This window comes from Paralichthys olivaceus, chromosome 13 (genome assembly GCF_024713975.1).
Source record: "Paralichthys olivaceus isolate ysfri-2021 chromosome 13, ASM2471397v2, whole genome shotgun sequence".
In the NCBI taxonomy this organism is placed as follows: Eukaryota; Metazoa; Chordata; class Actinopteri; order Pleuronectiformes; family Paralichthyidae; genus Paralichthys; species Paralichthys olivaceus.
In genome coordinates, this window is record NC_091105.1 from 25095451 (window position 1) to 25117449 (window position 21999).

At 41.7% G+C, this 21999-nt stretch overlaps 1 long non-coding RNA gene across 1 annotated transcript in view; it reads right to left on the reverse strand.

Moving 5' to 3' along the window:
* The window catches only part of LOC138413535 (uncharacterized), a 112385-nt gene extending 90774 nt beyond the window's left edge, over positions 1-21611 (reverse strand). Inside the window, exon 1 of the long non-coding RNA XR_011245894.1 lies at positions 21377-21611. This is a non-coding gene — a long non-coding RNA (uncharacterized lncRNA). The remainder of the gene's footprint in view (positions 1-21376) is intronic.
* Between the last annotated feature and the right edge of the window lie 388 nt (positions 21612-21999).

Sequence of the window (21999 nt, forward strand, 5' to 3'; positions counted from 1 at the left end):
TTACACACCACAGACACTTCTCCGTCAGGACAATCAGCCGAACAACAAACGATAATATTCACATGTGAGTGAAAACTCCTCCCCAGACCCGGTCGCGTTCGGTGACGGTGATTAGCCTGTTAGCTCAGGTGAAGCCGAGCAGACCACAGGCTAACAGCCAGAGTGACGAGCTAACGGTGACGTCACGTGTCAATCAAGTGATAATTATTCACAATTTCAAACCTCTGTATTATCTAAACAGATAATACATAGTTGTCATGAAGGAAGAACTTACTGATTGAGTCTAAAACCGTATTTTGAACCAGGCTGTAAACAGGTTTAATTCTGCTCTAAAGTCTGGCGTTTTAACATGGGAGTCAATTCCCATTGACTCCCTCTTGGAGCCAGCCTCAAGTGGCCACCCAGTGAACTGCAGTTTTTTGCACTTCAGCATTGGCCTCAGCGCTCAGCCCGGGATGTTGCCGCTTGGTGTGGAGCCAATGCTAGCGGCCCTGCCTCCCCCCACAGAGACAAAGAGACTGGATGACTGACAAGAGGGTTCATTACGCTATGGAACAAACGCCCCCAGGTGCTGAGACCGAGCTCAGAGTGAACCCTCTTGTCATCCAGCCTGCTTGGAGGCGAGAGAAGAGGAAAACAAACGCGCATGCACATGGCAATAAATCGAGGCCGGAAAAATTATCGAGTTCATTTTAATTTATCGTGCGATTAATTGATTTATTGATTATCGGCCCAGGCCTATTCTCTATTGATAAAGAGTTTATGTAGATTTAACATGATTAATGTACTATAATTCATTTTTTGAGATTTGAGAAAATTAAGATGAATGCTCTGATCCAACTTATCGTAGGTCAGGTTTTTTGATGGACCCATTGAGAGTTTGACCTACCTGGATGTTGGAGCCAGTCAAAGTTTGATGGCGAGCCAGACCCCGGAGGATACTTAGAGATACTACGCTGTGGAACCTGAATCCTTTTACACTTTACATACACACACACACACACCATCCACGCAACAGTGCGGTGGGACTGATTTTCCACCTTCACGGTGTTGACTGAACAGTGACTGAAAACAGGTGAACTGAACTTTAGAAAAAACGCAGCTGCAAAACTTTATTTGATTTTTTATTTTCTATACTTACCCGGGTAAGAGTTGTGATAATTTGTGTGATTGATGTTTTTATTCATCCTTCCCATCCTGTAATAAATAGGGAAGTGTATACTCCTGCGTCATCGTTTGATCAATCCTGGGCTCCATAGTCGATCTTAGAACTTCTGATTTCACTGGTTATTGAACCTAGTTACTATTTTTCAGTACTATTCTCTTTTCCTCTCAGAAGGGTTACACTTGTTTAGTTTTATTTCATAATACATGATAATATTGGATCATTCATTTGTATTTATCAGCATGTAAGCTTGTTGCAGTGTCTCAAACCCAGTTTTTCATCAATGTCACAGAAGAACAACAATGAAATGGACGGCTACACACCAGAATTGTATGGACCTGAGGGCAGAAAGTGACCTTACTTTGGAGGAGATGGACGACAAAGAGTTGTTGGACATGGTCTGGGCAGTGGTCAACAAACTGTCAGAGGGCACAAATAACCATCCACTTCCTCAAGATGTCCCTGCTCAGGAATGGCATGACTTGTTCAACTGGACTGGTTCTGATGAGGACCCCCCCCCCCCCCCCCCCCCCCCCAATAGCATCACCTCTCAGCTTGGAGCAGCATCCTCCTGAAACCCAATGGTGAACTGGCTGCTGCCATAAACTACCAGCAAGTGTCCTGCAGTCAGGCCCCGTGTTCAGCCAGGCAGGGCCTCACATCCAGACACAGGTAAGGTACTAACTATAGGTTAGAGAGCGATTCAGAGGAACTTTATCAATACCTGTATCAAGAAAGATACTTATTAATGGAGGATGGGGTAATTCATGAGTACTCAGAGTAGTGAACCTGACCGAGTATAGAAACGTTTACATTGGTAGAAACCTCCCGTTTGGCACGAAGAAATTCTTCTTTCATTAAATTGTAAAAACTGTGCATGATTGATTTCTTCTGTGGTTGATTAAAGACTCAGTGGTGTCAGTGATAGTGCTGTGCTTTAGAGTTCTGGGAAACACCACAGAGCAACTACAGGTTACAGATATTATTCATCTTTGGTTCATCATGTTCAGGAGGACAATATTAAGATCAGGACAGAGATTATACAAGGCTGGGTTAGGTATAAATGTGTGTGGTGGTGGTTTTAACTCTCTGACACCAAGGGGACAGATGACACAGAGGATGCAGGTTGTCTTATCTCTTATTTTGTGTCTGTTCTTGTCTCCAGTTCAACAATGTGCCATCAGGGAAGCTGACCAAACACCTGGAGGTGAGGCTGGCTCCTGTTGGATTATTGTAAGTATCGCACACATTAATGCAAACACACACAAACACACCTCTGAGCTACTGTTTCTATTTGTCTTCTTATGTGTCTGATTGTGTTTATGTAGCAAAGGAAAGGGGGTTTACGGGTCTCCAGGAGACAGACTTCCTTTTCCCGTGAACAACCGCCACTCACAGTAAGTCTGCCTGACTAGTTCACAGTCACCTTTTCTGTCATGAATTTATATTTCTTTGATTGAGATGCTTTCATGTTCTTTTCTTTCCTCACAGTTTTAAACATTGGTAATTCATGCTTTCTGTGTTTTTTCTGTTTTTCCACAGAAACAGAAAATGTGAGAGCTAGCAGGATGATGACATGCCGTATGTCAAGCTTTCGAAGACGGAACAGACACTAAACGCTGTTGCTGAGCTCGAAACTCCTGACTGTGCAGTCGTTGAGCCCAACGTTGAAAAGAGAGTATGTGTCTTTGCTTTGTAGGTTTGAGACTCTGTGTCACACAAACCTCATCCAGCTGTGTCTATGACCACACTTCTAAAACTGTTATCTAACTATAATTCTTGACATCATGACACATCTATATACCCAGATTTAACTTGTGCAAAACAAGAAAGACACCAGTTCATTGTTGATATGCATTATGATACATACCAAATAGATATTAGAAATATAATAAAACAAATGATCTACAAAATAAAATTAAAATCGCATTTATAAAAATACTATATATATATATATATGCAGATATACATGCATTTATACTTCTGACCAAATGTATTTATGCAAATATTTTAATGACCTATTTTTCTTATAGTAGAGTAGGTTTTAATAATGTGACTTTACTTTTACTTTTGTTAATATAAAGTATTCTGTTACATTTCATTACTGGATGAATAAGAAGTATTTCAGTGGGCAGAGAAGAGACGGGGACTTTGATACTGATTATAAAGGCTCAGTATAGTGTATGACTTGCTTATGGATGAGGCACTGATACAATCCTGAAAACTATTATAACTAACAGGTTGTGGTTTTAACTCTCTGACACCAAGGGGACAGATGACACAGAGGATGCAGGTTGTCTTATCTCTTATTTTGTGTCTGTTCTTGTCTCCAGTTCAACAATGTGCCAGCAGTGAAGCTGACCAAACACCTGGAGGTGAGGCTGGCTCCTGTTGGATTATTGTAAGTATCACACACATTAATGCAAACACACACACACACACCTACCTCTGAGCCTCCGTTTGTATCTGTCTTCTAATGTGTCTGATTGTGTTCATGTAGCAAAGGAAAGGTGATTTACGGGGCTTCAGGAGACAGAGTTCCTTCTCCCTGTCCAGACACAGGAGGCTCTGGAAGAGATGGCAGCTGACATTGTCACTGCTGTCCAGACACAGGAGGCTCTGGAAGAGATGGCAGCTGCCGTTGCTGTCGAGGCACAGGGGGCTCAGGAGAAGATGGCAATGGAATTGAATGCTGCAAGAAAAAGCTCTCTGTCAGCTCTCCTGTTTTCTACTATGGATTATCCAATGCATCTAGTTGAGGACAATCTTCTTCTCCAAAATTCAGTTAAAAACTAAAAAAAAAAAATTACAATGGTACTTCAAGCTCCTGAAGTTTGTTACATTCTCCTATTTGTTTTAACCTGTAATGGAAATTACATTTAATTGCATGAGCGGACAATGGTTGACCAAATTGTTAATCTAAAAAGGGTAACCTTAAGGTTTATGATGGTGGCTTAAGAGACACAGAAATTGCCACCACAATATCCAACCAGATGTTTTTTCATTTATCCGACCACCTCTTGTTTATTCGACCGGACGTCGTTGCTCCGGTCAGGTTTCTCATTTATCCAATCACATGTTGTATATCCAACCAGATATTTTGTCATTTATCTGACCACCTCTCGTTTATCCAACCGGACATTGTTGCTCCGACCAGGTTTCTCATTTATCCAATCACATGTTGTATATCCAACCAGATATTTTATAATTTATCCAACCACCTTTCGTTTAAAAAAATGAGAAACCTTGGTGAGACAAACAAGGGGTGTTTGGATAAATTTATGAAGTGGGATGATTCAGATCCGTACGGACATTTTAAGGTCCTCATCAGTGCATAAAAGCAGAAGAGATCATTCTGTGCTTGGTTTCTCCTCAGAAACAGATCTCTGTCTGCTCGACAAGCTTTAAAATGATGGAGTACATGACAGTGGTTGTCCGATGGTGCCGTGTGCCACAGCCTCACATCAATTAACCCACATCAGGTCTTGGTGGTACATGAGCAGGTGGAACTGTACAGAAAATGAGACCCAGCATTTGAGAGTTATTTGCGCTCACCTATCCAGCGCTGGTGTTTGGAGTTATATAGCCAAACTGTTCTCTACAATGAAGAAGCTATGGGCAGACCCGACGTTTAATCTATTGGGCTCTGGAGCTTTTGAATTATTGTTGACAGATAAACAACCATTGACTGAAATTGTCAACCAATATAGTGTCACATACACTGAGATTCAGCCAGGAGTTAGCTTCTACGAAAATGTCATGAAGACAGTAGCATTGGTGAAAGCGTGCAGTCGGACCCTAAGAAAAGAGCTGACCGTTGCAGACCATAGGATGATGTTTAAGCTGTCCTGCAGACATGTAAGTACTGAGCACATCCTCTCTTAAACTTTTTGTTTTCTCAAAAAAAAAAAAGAAATGTTTATATACTCCTTTTCCACAAATCGTTTGTTTGTTTCATGTCACCCTGACAGGAACCCCACAGCCTGGTAGTGTTGCCACCTGGGTCTGCCACCAACATGATCACAGTGCGATGCACTGAGCCCCAGACGATATATGACCTTATGCTGAAGCATGGCTTACATTGCTCCTGTAATGGAAATTTTTACATTTGTGTATGTTTAATTGCATGAGCAGACATGTATGTGAATGACTGACCAAAGAGTTGACCAAATTGTTAATCTAAAAGGGTAACCTTAAGGTTTATGATGGTGGCTTAAGAGACTTGAGTTTTATGGCCTCGAGAAACCACAACTTTATGGTATCTCTTGGTATCTCTTGGTATCTCTGATTGGGATCTCACTTCTGGGGTCTCACAGGGGGGTCATCCACAGAACATGTAAACAAATGGACAGGATATCTCCTCCACTGAGAGAAACTACAGGAGGGTAATAAATACCTTTGCATGCTTAGTGGGAGGGGGCTGCGAGTTATAGGAACACTGATTCTCCTATGTTCTTTTCTCATTTGTGCATGCCATTCAGGTGATGTGTACTGATGAGTCCATCTGCAGATGCTGAATTAAACTTTCAGAAAGAAGTGTTTGACTTTGTGCTTGTTTCACAGAAATTGCCACCACAATTTTGGTGTTGTCGGCAGGATCACTCTTGTGAGAAGACACTCTGGATCTCAGGGCTGAAAGGTAAAACTGCGCAGGGAGTCTGGGACTCTGACCTCAACCTCCCTGACAAAAGAAGGTAGAGACGTGAGGGCCTGATGCCTGAGAACCAAAGAGTGCTCTCACTGCTGTGATCCAGCGGACCAATTAGCACAAAGACACTGTCTTTCTGGGAAGACAAATTCAGAAGGGAAACGGTTCTCTCACAGGGTGAGTGACAGACGTGTCGGCATGGCAAGGTTTGGAACCAATGTAGAATCAAGGAAGCTTCGGGTGTTCTTGGAGATCACGGGTGGTCTTGTAGACCACAGAGTTAATATAGAATAAGCCTGTTGGTGATCTTAGAGAAGGTCACATAGTTAATTGGGAACTAATGAGTATGGTATTAGAATAAGCAGGTTGGTGATCTGAGAGGAGGTCACAGAGTTAAGGAGTATGGATATATACAAGATATAATAATAGGGATTGAAGGTAGGGATTGAACTAATCTCCAAGTCTCAGTGTGTCCGACTAGACCCTGATCTGGACTCAGCTCCACCGAGAGGACAACTACAGCCAGCAGCGGTGCAGTGTGATGACCAGCAGGACACTCAGCTGCTACCGGTGCAGACGGCGCAGGCGGCAGCTCCAGCTGTCCCTAACCTCCATCCAGACCTCGACCTTGTTGCAGCAGAGGAGGTGGATAGGCCTCCATCATGCACCACTCACATACTCCACGGCGAACCGGGAAGGAGGCAATTTATGATTTGAATGCAACCCTGCAAGCACCGATGGTGGAGGTGGCTGCAGGAGATGGAAACACTCAGCTGATCTCCAGACTATGGACATTCACCAATATGAAAGAACCTACCATTTCATCTCTCCCACAAGTGTTAAGTGGGGTAGCGGTATGCAGTGCAACTGGAACCAGCACTGAACAGCAGAGACTGCTGATGACTGAGATGGGGACTCAGTATTCGAAAGTGGCAAGATCTGTCTCTGCACAGGAGTGGAGAATGGTGAATCCAGCATGGGGTCATGCTGATCATGCAGGAAAACTCTTGAACAGCAAGACAAAGAAAAAGGACAGCTGGCAGCATATCAAAACCAAGTCTGCGGGCACAAGAAAGGTCATGGACGGAGAGGAAGGGGACGTGGAAGAACTGACGCTTGTTTCAAATGTGGCAAAATTGGACATTAGATCAGGGATTGTCCTGAGAACCAATACACATAGTGTGATTGAGTAGCGTTGGAGCTGGGGACAGTATATAGAGAGATACACTGTACCATTGTTTTGTTAAAATGAGGTTAAGGAAATTTTAAACATTAATTTTTGTTGTCACCACGCTGGCTGATAGATTTTATTGGTAGAGATTTGATGTGTTCATTGAGTAATATGCTAATTTTAACATCACAAGGCGTAGATGTAACTAGAGGATTTGATACATGCATATCAATGGAAGATTCTGAACTCTTCCCTCACCTCTGTAAGTAACACTTTTCTTGTGTGTTCAATCACTGTGTTGTCTCAGTAGCTTAGATTGATTCACTGGAAAGGTATCAAATTCTGATCTCCATGTTCTATTAGGCACAGGAGAACAAAAACAATTAGTATTGAAAGTTTTGGAACTTTGGACCAAAAGGGGTTATGGGAAGGGAAAAAACATCTGATCCCAATAATAATAATAATTTGATCAGAGGTTTAGAGGTAAATCACAAAAGATTTCTGCAGTGATAAATGCAATTATCTTAAAACAGTTCTTAAAACAGATCAGATCATTATAGCAGGTGATTTCAATATTCATGTAGATGTTGCCAATGACAGCCTTAGTTCAGCATTTAAATCAATAATAGACTCGATTGGTTTCACTCAACATGTGAATCAACCGACCCACTGCCTGAATCACACTCTTGATCTTGCCCTGACATATGGCATTGACATAGAAAATATAACTATTCCAACAGAACCCTCTTCTGTCTGACCATTTTTTACTTACATTTGAATTCAGAATTGTTAATTACGTCAATTCTGGACGGAAATTCTATTATAGTCGATGTCTATCCGACAAAACTGTTCACAAATTTAAAGAACTGCTCCCCTCTTCCCTTCCCTCTCAGCCATGTGTCAGTACTATACAAGAAGATTATCAAGACCTTACTCCCACACTAGTTGATAACTTTGTAAATAGTACTGCAGCCTCACTAAAAACAGCACTTGAAGCTGTCGCCCCATTAAAAAAGAAGAAAGTAAGTCAGAGGAGATTAGCTCCATGATATAATTCCCAAACGCGTGTTCTAAAACAGACATCGCGGAAGCTAGAAAGGAAGTGGCGTTCCACCAATCACCAAGACTTCCACCTAGCCTGGAAGAATAGCCTTATAAATTACAAAAAAGCACTTAGAAATGCCCGAACCTCTTATTATTCATTATTAATAGATGAAAATAGGAACAACCCCAGGTTCCTCTTCAGCACTGTAGCCAGGCTGACAGAAAGTCACACCTCTACTGACCCATCTATTCCTCTAGATCTGAGAAGCAATGACTTCATGAGCTTCTTCACTAATAAAATTACAACCATCAGGGATAAAATCCACCACCTCCTCCCAGTGAATAACACTGATACATTGTCTGCTTCTGAAACCATAGCACCAGATTTATGTCTAAACAAATTTTACTCTATTGATCTTCCTGAACTGACCTTGTTAGTTTCATCATCTAAACCAACTACTTGTCAGCTGTTCCAACTAGACTTTTTAAAGAAGTCCTCCCCCTAATTGACCGTTCCATTTTAAATCAGATTAATATGTCTTTGCTAACCGGCTACGTACCACAGGCTTTTAAGGTAGCCGTTATTAAACCTCTGCTTAAAAAGCCTACGCTTGATCCAGAGGTTTTAGCTAACTATAGACCCATATCCAACCTGCTCTTCATTTCCACAATCCGAGAAAAAGCCATTGCTAACCAGCTTTGTGGTTACTTAGATAGTAACGGTTTATTGGAAAAATTTCAGTCAGGATTTAGAACCCATCACAGCACAGAAACAGCACTATTGAAAGTCACCAATGACCTTCTTATGGCATCAGATGATGGACTTGTCTCTGTCCTCGTCTTGTTGGACCTTAGTGCAGCCTTTGACACAATAGATCATAAGATTCTGCTACAGAGATTAGAACAACATATAGGAATTAAAGGAACAGCACTACACCGGTTTAAATCATATTTATCAGATAGATTCCAATTTGTTAACGTTAACAATGACTCCTCCATGCACATGCAAGTTAATCATGGAGTTCCACAAGGTTCTGTCCTTGGACCAATACTCTTCACCTTATATATGCTCCCTTTAGGCAACATTATTAGACAGCACCACAGCAGACAGCTGGGGGAACTCCCATCATGCACTGAGCACTTCATCACTTCCCTCTGTCTCTCTGCCCCCCCACACCTGTTTATTTATTTATTTATTTATTTTAACATGTCATCATGTCAAAGTGTCACTTTGTCCTCCCATAGTCCCTCTGGCTCTTCTCTCTCTCTCGTTTCAGATAACTCTGGCACCGGGACTGCAGGACAACAACGACTACCATCACCATTGTTATCATTAATTACAATAACTCAGTAATTGATTAATATATATAATCCTGTTGTAGATCACTACATTTTTATTGTTATAGTCAGCCCTGATACTGATGGTGCCCAATTGTTCCAGGTCTCTCTCTCTCCACCTCATCTCTCTCTTCTCTCCCCAGCTTTCCACCCATCTCTCCTTTCCTCCCCCTTCCTTTTCTTTCCTCACCCCAACCGGTCGAGGCAGATGACCGCCCACATTGAGCCTGGTTCTGCCAGAGGTTTCTCCCTGTTAATGAGGGAGTTTTTCCTCTCCACAGTCGCCTGTGCTTGCTCATTGTGGGAACTGTTGGGTTTCTCTACGTTAATATTGTTTTAAGGCCTTGACCTTTAAATGTAAAGTGCCTTGAGATAATGTAAATTATGAATTGGCGCTATATAAATAAAATTGAATTGAATTGAATTGAATTCATGTCCCACGGAAATAACATTAACTGTATAACCTTACAGTAAAGTTTTTTCGCGGTGTTGCTAAGTTAAGCTCACGCTACTTTATACTGTATATGCAGTAGGAACAGAAAAACAAAGATATCGATGTTATTCTATATAAAATGCAAAGACTTTCCCTAACACAACGTGACATACATATCTGTCAATTATGTTACTACGCTTCCCTGCAGACTCTTCACTTCGTGGCCCTTAGCGAGACCTGGATCACTCCAGAAAACACTGCCACTCCAGCTGCCCTCTCATCTGCCTACTCCTTTTCACACTCCCCGAGACAAACAGGTCGAGAAGGAGGAACTGGTCTCCTCCTCTCCCCCATGTGGTCCTACCAGGTCCTTCCCCCGGACAACCGTTCCCAGATCTGCTTTTGAATTCCAGGCTGTCTCTGTCACACTTCCTTTCAAACTCAACATTGGTCACCATCACACGGTTACCACCCGCTGCAATCTGAAATCCCTCTCTCCCTCTGCTCTCTCCTCTACTGTTCTTTCCTCACTACCATCTACAGACCAATTTTCACTAATGTCTACTGAGGAAGCCTCCTCCACTCTGCTATCCTCCCTCTTGTCCTCTTTAGATGCTCTATATCCTCTCACCTACCTACTCCGATCAACTCCTCCCTCACTTCAGGCATTATTCCAGCTCCTTTCAAGACAGCCATGGTAAAGCCACTCCTAAAGAAACCCACCCTAGACTCAGCTGACATCTGAAACTACAGACCTGTATCTCTTCTTTCATTCCTCTCTATAACACTGGAACATGCAGTCTAAGACCAACTGTCCTCCTATCTTTCAGAAAATGACTTCCTTTACCCTAATCAGTCAGGCTTCAGGACTGGTCACTCCACTGAGACGGCCCTCCTCACAGTGACTGAGTTTCTCGGTGCCACCAGAGCCTCGTCCGACTCGTCAGTCCTCATTCTCCTTGACTTATCCTCTGCGTTTGACTCAGTCAACTACCAAATCCTCCTCTCCACTCTGGCTGAACTTGGCATTGCTGACTCTGCTCTGACCTGGTTCACATCGTACCTGACAAATCGCACCTTTCAAGTCACATGGAATGGCTCCTTGTCCAATCCCTGCCTTCTGAAAACTGGTGTCCCTCAAAGCTCAGTATTAGGACCACTTCTGTTTTCACTATACACTAGATCGCTAGGCTCTGCAATCACATCGCATGGATTCTCTTACCACTGTTATGCTGACGACAACCCAACTGTTCCTCTCTCTTCCCACATCCTCCTCCAGCACCCACGTTGTGACGTGCATCTCGGAATGTCTGGCAGACATCTCCGCTTGGACAGCTACGCATCACCTCAACCTTAGAAAACTGAACTGTTCTTCATCGCGGGGAAATACTGCCCTCATATGGACCTGTAAGTCACTGTCGAGGATGTCACGGTACCATCTTCGTCGACGGCAAGGAACCTAGGCGTAATCCTAGACGACGGACTGTCCTGCGCCCCCCAACATCACTGCTGTGGCCCGATCCTGCAGGTCTTCCCTCTACAATATCCGCAGAATCCGGTCTTTCTTCACAAAAGACGCAACGCAACTCCTGGTCCAAGCGCTGGTCATCTCCTGCCTGGACTACTGCAACTCCCTCTTGGCTGGACTCCCAGCCTCTGCAGCTAAACCGTTGCAGCGTATCCAGAACGCTGCAGCGCGCCTTGTTTACAATCTTCCCAAATTCTCCCATGTGACCCCCCTCCTCCGTGACCTCCACTGGCTTCCTGTTGGGGCCAGCATCCGATTCAAGATGATGGTGCTGGCCTTTAAGGCCGTCAATGCAACTGCACCTGTCTACCTCCAAACACTAGTCAGACCACATGCCCCAGCGAGAACACTTTGCTCATCTACATCAGCTGGCCGACTGGTACCCCCATCACTGAGAGCAAACAAAGCCCGCTCAGCGAAGTTGCGACTCTTCTCTGTTTTAGCACATCAGTGGTGGAACAAACTCCCGACCAATGTCAGGACAGCGGAATCACATTCCATCTTCCGCAAAAGACTCAAGACTCATTTGTTCAGACTTCACCTCGACCCTGCATAGCATGACTCCCGAGAACCGGAGATGAAGCTGAAACAGCGCCAAAATTTTCAGTGGCCGGGAGGGGCATTACGTCTATAGTAGTTTAGCACTACCATAGACAATGAATGGGAATGTGTTTAGGGCCGTTTAGCTAAACAATCCACGGCTGCTGCGTGGGAGACCGAGGTCGATTCCCAGATGGAGAGGAACATATTTTTTACAAAAAATGTCGAGAATTTCCTGTGAAAGTGAAAAAAATAAAAAAAACTGAATCCACACCTGCATCCACATTAAATGGGTTCCTCCCCTTCCATTCATCAAGTTTGGTAGAAAAAGGTTAATTTATTTTTTTAGTAATCTGGCAAACAAATAAACCAATAAACAAACAGAGGTAATAAATGGATCTTTCCAGTTATCTTCATCTGGTGAAACACCTTCTGTCACCACCAGTTCAACCAGCGAAACACAGTTTAAGACTGGTCGATGTTTTCAGCAGAGGATCTAGAAAAGAGGGATTGTAGAGGAAGAAAAGATGTTCTCCATCTCATACATTATTATCAATTTGCTCAGGGTACTTTGTAAAAGACGAATAGAAGAAATATCATCTGAAAGAGGACAACAGTTTTGCTCTACTTCCACTGAATGTTGCTTGGTCAGAACCACTTCTTCCAACTGTCTGATTAAAGTTTTCATGACTTGTTCAGCATAATTTATATAAATCATATATAGATATAGATATATAAATTGTATAGATAATATCAATATACCTCTAGTAGCTGGGTTGAAGAAGACTGTGACTGTGTTGCTCCTCTTCATTGGAGGGATGAACACAAGAACAGCGAGATACTGTAGGACGAGGACGCTGAGCCAGTGAGGCACGGCACTGTACTGACTGGCCCTGAACTGGATGTTAGTGATGTGCACCGTCTCCAACAGACTGGCCACCATCAGGATGAGACTGATGCAGAAGAAAACGTCTGCAGGACACAACATACGACAGTTCAGTCAACTTTTCAATAACATCATGTATCTTAGCTATGATCTTGTGTTGGAAATGATGTTTACAATAAAACTCGAGGAACCTGTTGTTCACAATAAATTAAACAAATTAATAATTTCTTTTAAAGTCACACTGTCCTGTTGACCAAATAATTGACACACTTTTCAGTGGAACTACTTTCTACCAAGAAATGTTCCCTTTCCAGCATCACAGGGGTCGGACACTCACTGATGAGAGGCGTCCCCCTGGTGATGGGCAGCAGGTTGTTCATGATGAGCAGGATGAGGGTCATCTTGAAGGAGGAGTGGTTTGGGGCCCAATAATACTCAAGATTAACCGTATGATACATCTTACTGTGTGGTTGTTCACGTATATGAGGGGCAGAGGAGATCTCAGCATGTAGATTCCTGAAAAGATCAATGGTTCAGTTACAACCAGTATACTACTGTTTACTTCCTCTATTTACTTTGTATTCTATTTACATGCTGAAAAACACATATGGGTCACAGTGTAGAAATTGTTAAATAAAACTTGACTGTCCTTTCACTTTGCTGGGGACAGTGGAGGGGGCTGAGGCCTTAAGACAACAAGACAACAATAGACTTTATTTGTACACATTCACATGGATAGATATAATCTTTTTTTCTTTTTTAGAGTTTATTAGTCTAAGCCAAGAAATATATCCTATATATCATCAAAAATCATGTACAAATACAGTAACAGAAAATCACAGAGATGGATGTAATTTAATATAGAAAACAAAGAGACACTGTGACACATACATCTGCCCGTCATTTATCTGGTCTTTAGTCAAACAGTCTCTTACCTTTGCTGAATAAAACACCTCACATGTGTAAAGTAGTTGTAGAGCAACATCTGCTGTAGTTTGTTGTTCTTCAGTCACGGAAGTTGAAGGAAAAGTCGAGGAAGAGAGACAGAGATGAAGCTGAAACAGCGCCATAATGTTCAGTCGCCGGGAGGGGCATTACGTGCATAGTGATTTAACACTACCATAGAGAATGAATGGGAACGTGTAAGGGACGTTTAGCGCAGAAGGCCTGTGTTCGATACCCGGCAATAGACTATTATTAGCCAATTTTTTGTATTTCGAAAGTTGAGCAGATGAAATGTCAACATGTACTTCTGGAATTGGTTTATTTGTGTAACAGACAATGAAAACCATTTGAAACTTTTTTCTTGAAATATCACTTTTGTAATAATAAGATAGTAAAGTGGGCCTTTTCATGTTTTGAAAAATTTGTGGCAATGACATTGACTTGAAATTGAGAGCAGGCACTGCAAGTCAGAACTGTTCATCAATAGGAAACACAAGCATAGCATTCTGTTTACACTGTATATTTTAGAAGCTCATAGAATCAAGACTGTTCCCTTCAAGTCTAAATCAATTTTGCATTGGGTCTGTTGTTTGCATTAGGGGCCAGCTAGGCTTTTAGCCCCACCCTGCCCGAGGTGTGAGTTGTTGGGCCATGAAGAGGTATATTGTTATCGTGGTAAAAGGCTCAAAGTTAACTAGAAAGTGATTCTGAGATTTACACACTTTAGACACTACCAGTAATTCTTTCAAAATGACTTTACAAGCGTGGATATGTCATGAGCCATAGTCATCCATAGTTATTCTGCTATAGACCTAGACGGCTGGGGGATCACCCATCAGGCACCAGAAACCAGCACCTTCTCTCTTCTCTCTCTGCCTTGTTTATTTTATTGTATCTTATTACATGTCTCTAATTCCTTGGGTCTTCTCCTCCCCTCCTTGGTCCATGCTGTGCGGCTCTCTGGAACCCATCCTGGCTCGGGTCCTGATGAGGGATGGACCTAGGGAGGTCACCGGTTTGTCGCAGGGCTAACGTGGAGGGTCATGCAACCACCAGCACTCTCACCTGAGGACCTCTCACCTTTGGAGCCATGTTCACTACTACTACTGCACATGTTGGACCATGAGGGAGGTAGGAGTGCCCGGAGGGACCAACGCGCCCTTGGAAGACCATGCCAACATCCAGGTGGTGATTCCCGGGCTGGATTCAAGCCCATGACCAGAGACTGTGACTCCACCCCCCCTTTATTTCCTTTTGTTCCCCTATATATATTTTTTTTCTCCACTCACCCCAACCAGTCCTGGCAGAGGCCGTTGATAGATACATGTAGGGAAAGTAGATTTAGTTCTCGTGGCCAATGTGTTTGATGTGCAAGTGCTGCCAAATATATACAGAATATATCCTTGCTGGCCCATCCACTGCAGACAGAGAGGGGAAAGCTGACATGGAGCTCCGGGATCCCCTCCGTCTCCTGTTTATAATGCATGAAAATCCAACTTAACTGATTAAAGCTTTTGACAAGACCAGTTGATGTAGTCGTATTTTTTATTATATATAAAAATATATTTTTATTTCTCGCCGGAGTAGTCCTGGTTTGGGGAGATTATTACAGCTGGAGGTGCAGCGTGCAGGGAGAAGAGGCATGATAACCTGTGTTATGTTATTGCTCATAGTTGTTTTAGCTTTATGGTGTATTTAGTGTTAGTCGTTCAGTTTTGATTGCTTTTTTGTCATAGGGTTAAATATTAAAAACCTATGTTGGAGCTAGTGAAATAGGAAGTATATTCTGGGGATGTATAGTACGAGACCTGAGGAGGTCTTTCTGAGCTTGCTCCACAGAGCGCTGTGTGAGCTTGGGGTTCAGGGGTTTTTTTTTTTTGTTTTTTGTTTTCCCCCTGCGGAGCTACTCACTCTATTCTTTCTGCAAGTGTTCTAAATGAAAGGTAATTGTAACTTCATTAGCTGGAATGTTAAGGGGTTAAATCACCCAGTCTTCTCACACCTAAAGAAGCTCAGGGCTGGGGTAGCCTTTCTTCAGGAAACCCACTTGCATGATTCTGACCAATGGCGATTAGGTAAATGCTGGGCAGGACAGTTTTTCCATTCTAACTTTAAAGGAAAGCCAGGGGTGTGGCCATCCTTGTTGATAGAAACATTCCTTTTGAGCCCTGCAACATTACAGCAGATAAATTTGGACATTTTACCCATGTTTCAGGCAAGCTTTACAATAAGCAAGTGGTCTTGGCCAATGTGCATGCGCCTAATGTTGATGACGTACAGTTTTTCAATAGATTTTTCTCTGAACTCCCTGATCTAAATTCAAATTTTTTAATTCTCGGGGGAGATTTCAATTGTTATTTGGATGCAGTATTAGACCGCTCCTCACCTAAACCTACCACTCTCAGCAAATCCGCCAGTTACATTAAAGCATTTCTTGATGATTTTAGCCTTTCTGATCCCTGGCGGTTCTTGTATCCTACAGGAAGAGAATACTCCTTCTTTTCCCATGTCCACTACACTTACACTCGAATTGATTATTTTTTTATAGATAATAAATTCATCTCAAACCTTAAGTCATGAAAATACGAAAGTATTGTTATTTCTGATCACGCTCCCCTGGTTCTGGTACTAGCTTTTCCAGATGCTGACTATACAAGGAGACACTGGAGACTAAATCCATTGTTACTCTCCGACGAGAGCTTTCTCTCACACATCTCTACACATATTAAAACTTTTTTAAGCATCAATAGAACACCTGATGTGTCTAATAAACCAATTTGGGAAGCTATGAAAGCGTACTTAAGAGGAGAAATTATATCATTCTCAGCATATAAAAACAAGCAGACTGACATTGCTAATCAGATTTTAAACATAGATAAACAACATGTAAATTCACCTTCACCTGATCTGTACAAGGAGCGCTTGAAACTTCAGGCCGAATTTAACGTTCTTTCCTCTCATGAAGTCGAAAGTCTCTTACTTCGGAGTAAAAGTAACTATTATGAGCACGGTGGAAAAACTGGCAAACTCCTGGCTACTCAGCTGCGTGGGTTGAGAATGAACCAATTTATTGCTGGAATACGGACTGATAATGGATGTATAACATCTGACCAGAAAGAGATTAATGACAAGTTTAGAACTTTCTACTCAAATTTATACTCTTCAGATTGTACAGCAGACTTTAATATTATGGAAAACTTCTTTAATAACCTTGACTCACCGTCCCTTTCTCAAGACCTGAGAAATAACCTGGATGCGCCCATCACCCAGGAGGAAATTTCAGCAGCTATATCTTCTATGCAATCAGGTAAATCCCCTGGCCCAGATGGGCTTCCATCAGATTTCTTTTTTAAAAATTCTGCTGATCTAGCCCCCGTCCTGTGCTCAGTGTTCTCTGATTCCTTAAACTCAGGTGCACTCCCTCCCTCGTTCAATCAGGCCTGTATCTCCTTGTTGCTGAAAAAAGGCAAAGACCCACTAGATTGTGCTTCATACAGATCAATTTCATTGCTAAACACGGATGTAAAGATCCTCGCCAAAGTTTTGGCCCACAGACTGGAGGATATCCTTCCTTCTGTAATATCGCCAGATCAAACTGGTTTTATTAAAAGACGCCATTCGTTTTACAATATTCGTCGGCTATTTAATATTCTGTACTCCCCCAAACATGTGGATTCCAGAGTGTCTATGGAGTGTCTATGGATGCTGAGAAGGCATTTGATATAGTAGAGTGGAACTATCTTTTTTTTACACTTGGAAAATTTGGTTTCGGTTCTGTCTTTTTGTCCTGGATCAAAACATTGTATAAATATCCTTCAGCCTCTGTTTTGACCAATAGTCATTACTCTGAATACTTTGATTTACACCGTGGGACCCGGCAGGGTTGCCCACTAAGCCCACTCCTTTTCGGAATTGCCATTGAGCCTCTTGCAATTGCCTTACGTAGCAATGGGCGGGTACAGGGAATATGGAGGGGAGGAGTCGAACATAAAGTCTCGCTGTATGCAGGCGACCTACTTCTGTTTGTTTCAAAACCAACCACTTCTCTACCAGAAGCCCTCACGATCTTAGATAATTTCAGTCAATTTAAATAAAAGCGAACCATTCCCAATTAATAAGGAAGCACTTAAACTTAACTATACCCATCTCCCATTGAAGGTGGTCAAAGATCAATTTAATTACCTCGGAATTTGTGTCACCAGAGAATTCAAAAACTTGTTGAAATCAAATTTTCTCACTTTATTTGATCAGGCAAAACAGATTTTGTCTCTGTCCCTTATTGGAAGAATAAACTCGATTAAAATGACATTGCTTCCAAAGTTCCTCTACTTGTTTCAATGTCTTCCTGTTCTCATCCCCAAATAATTTTTTAGAGCCCTTGACTCATTATTGATATATTACATTTGGAATGGTAAACACCCTCGGCTGCGGAAAGCATTTATCCAAAGATCCAAGCAGGCAGGGGGAATGGCTCTGCCTAATTTCCAGTACTACTACTGGGCAGTGAATATTGGGTGTTTGTTATTTTGGAGACATTTCCATCTCGAACCCACTTCCCCGGCCTGGGTTACAATGGAGGTCTGTGCCAGTAACCCTGTTTCCTTACCTGCCCTCTTAGGTGCCGCACTTCCACTTGCTTCGGATATTCCCAAGAGCAACCCAGTAGTTAAACACTCCCTGTTAATCTGGGGCCAATTTAGGAAAAGTTTTGGACTACAGCTTTTTTCACTTAAAAGCCCAATTGCTGCTAACCATCTATTTGCTCCTTCAATGGCTGATGGCGCATTCAATATTTGGCACAGAAAAGGTTTGAAATGCTTTGAAGATCTATACAGTGATAATTGTTTTGCGAGCTTTTCTCAACTAACAGAAACTTTTTGGCATTGCCAAAACCCACTTTTTTAGATTTTTACAAATTAGGACTTTTATACAGCGCTTAACGACCCAATTTCCTTATAAACCCCCAGTTACCCCTGTTGATATATTTCTTTCTGTTAACCCCACCTCTGAAGGTATCATGTCCAATCTATATAACCTTATTTCCAAACTGCACTGCTCTTCAGTGGCAACTATAAGAACTGCTTGGGAGCAAGACCTAAATTACACCTTTACAGAGGACACATGGGACTCGGTGCTTGATCGGATACACTCCTCTTCTATGTGTTCTTGACATGCACTTTTACAATTTAAAGTAGTGCATCGAATCCACATATCAAAAACCAAATTAGTGCGAATGTATCCTGATGTCGACCCTACATGTGATAAATGTAAAGGCGCACCTGCCTCACTCTACCACATGTATTGGACATGTCCCTCTTTAGGTAACTTTTGGACATTGGTTATCCATGCGTTATCAGATATCCTCCATCATCGAATTGAGCCAAATCCCTTGACTGGTATTTTTGGCATTGCTCCAGATTTGAACTTACATAAAGCTATGCTCAACTTTCTTGCTTTTGCCTCTTTACTAGCCCGACGAGCTATTTCACTTAAGTGGAAGGACCCAGCTCCTCCTTGCTGTTCACATTGGCTCAGAGACATGATATCCTGCATGAATCTAGAGAAGATTAGATACACTATTCCCCCCCCCTCCCCCCCTTTTATTTTTTTAATTTTTTAATTTTTTTAATTTTTATTATCTATTTTATTTATGTATCTATTTTTTGTGTATTTCACCTGTTTTTGGTGGTGACTGTGCTGTGCTTTTTTCAGTTATTAAATCTTATTAATCTTTTATCTTTCCAAGCGTGGTTGTAATTTTTTTATTTTTTATTATTATTATTATTATTCTGTCTATTTACATTTTTTTTGTCAGTGGATGTTTAAGTATGTCCATGTCCGGATGTTTTGACAAGGGATTGTTTTGTGTTATGGATGTTGTACGAAAAATCAAAAAAACTTTTTTCCTGTGCATTGATTGTCTTATATGTATTTTATCATTAATAAAAAGACCATTGAAAGAAAAGTAGTTTGTAAAGAATTGTTTTGCTGTATTGAGAGACCTGCCTGAGATTAACTGATAATTTACTCAAGCTGAAAAGTGCACCACCAGTGATGATGATTCTCAGACTGAGTGAGGTTGTGACGATATGTAATTACTTGCCAAAAAGTCCTTTTTTATGAAGTTACAACTAATTAAACACATTCCTGCACATGCCTAAACATGTTTAAACACATTAGCAGCAGTGTTCAAACATTGTAAGTGAAAGAAGTTTGACTTCTGACCCAGCTCCGAAAGCTGCCTGAAATGGACCACACTAAATGTCTGATTACTAGCAGCCAGTTTGTGCTAGGGTGGAAAGCTGATATTGTTGGGAAGAGGAGAGTCTAATCTTTAATTTGGTGTATAAAGGCAAAATTAAGCAAAATGTTTCTACTTGTCAGCGCCAGTGTACCAGGCGATGTACGAGTTCTTACCCCTTTTGCAAAATAACTTCCGCAAAATCCCACCCCCCCAACTGAACTCCACTCCCCGCCCGCTCTCCGCTTCCCCAACGGGCGCTGACCTTCGGGGACGTGTGCATTTATCAGACCCGTGGTGCCCCGGCTGCTTTGGTGACACTAGATGACCTCGAACTGATCGCTGGCCCTCGTGGTGGCGACGTCTCATTCGAATGTCTGCCCTATCAACTTTCAATGGTACTTTTTGTGCCTACAATGACCACAGGTAACGGGGATTCAGGGTTCGATTCCAGAGAGGGAGCCTGAGATAAATTATTATTAAATTATTGATGACCATATACGACAAAGAATGACATAATGTGCCACACTCACGGCTGATGAAGGGCTGGATGCTGAGGGTCAATGAATTGTGTGAGATGTGTCAAATCTGTTGGTTATTATTTTTGTTCATTATCATATGTAAACAAATGTAGGCAAGATTTTTAAAATATATTTTGCATTGAAGATATAATTGTCTGCATTCAGATTGAGCTCTATATCATCAAATCAGTAATGATTGGATGACAAATGTGCATAACAAAGACATAAATATTACATAAACCAATCCTTTTAGCCCATTATTAAGTGGAACATAGTAAATTAAATTAAATGGAAACAGTCAAACACATCTGCAGAAGCATTGACAATTGTATTGATTTAATAAACACACATACAAATATTAATAATATGCATTTTCATTAATATCTTATGCCACTGACAGTATTCGACCAACACTCACAAAGCACTGCTCAATAGCCATGAATCTATGAATGAAATTAAAATATGAAACCTTTATCTGCAGTGTAAAATCACATTGAACACATGAACAACACACAACAATACAATACTTAATCACAGAATGTCAGTGCCTGTGTTGTGCATCAATAGCTCTCACACACTAAAATCACATAGATAAACATGTAAATAAACATCCTCTCAATTATTTCGCATCAGTTTTAGAAACCAGCCAGCATCAAGGTCCACACTTTCCTGACACACACATACACACACATTTTTTACAAACACGAATCCAAACATGCTGCAGAAATGCACAATTCCCCATGCTCTCAGTGACACACAATGCAACAATTAGTTTGCAAAAATGTACCCACTTCCCGGTGATGGTAAAGTAGTTGCCTACAGCTGCTCTACAGTGTTTTCCATCTTCATTATTTTATTTTCATCCTACTGCATTTATTTTATAATGCTTGTGCTGTTAAGATTTCACACTATGTACCTACTGACACATAGACTTATATTTTGTTGATGCTTATGTACATATCTACATACTTAATTTAACACTTCATAGCATATTTCATTAATTCCCTCAAGCATATCACACATTATCTAATGGATCTGAAATCCTTGATTGATTTTCTTCATTTGGTCAAGAGACTAACCTCAGTCTCAGACAGGGATCACTGTAGCTATCAGTGCAACATGTGTATAGTAGCCGCCTAGCTCAGGATTTGTGTATGCTCCGCAGTGATGTGCATCATATAGAAGTCAACCTGATAAACCCCCAGGGGCCGCCATGTTGTGCAGTTATAAAAATTGCCATGGAAATGGTTGCTTCTTAAAAATCTTCTTTGATGATTGATGTGGGGGCAACCATCAAAGGGATTGCTGGCCTGCAAATCCTTATCAAATCCAATCAAAGAACCAAAAACTCTAGACATTAAAGGATATTTCTTTGATCCTCTGACCTACATAAGACAACATAAATAACAAGTTCCCTTGCTTCAAGTTATTAGCTTGTGAAAATAACAGACCGTCAACTGAGAAGACCACAGTCCTCATTAGTGAAGACAGCAATGCTGCCTACGGAGACAACCGCTGATTTGTTCAGTAAAAATTCAT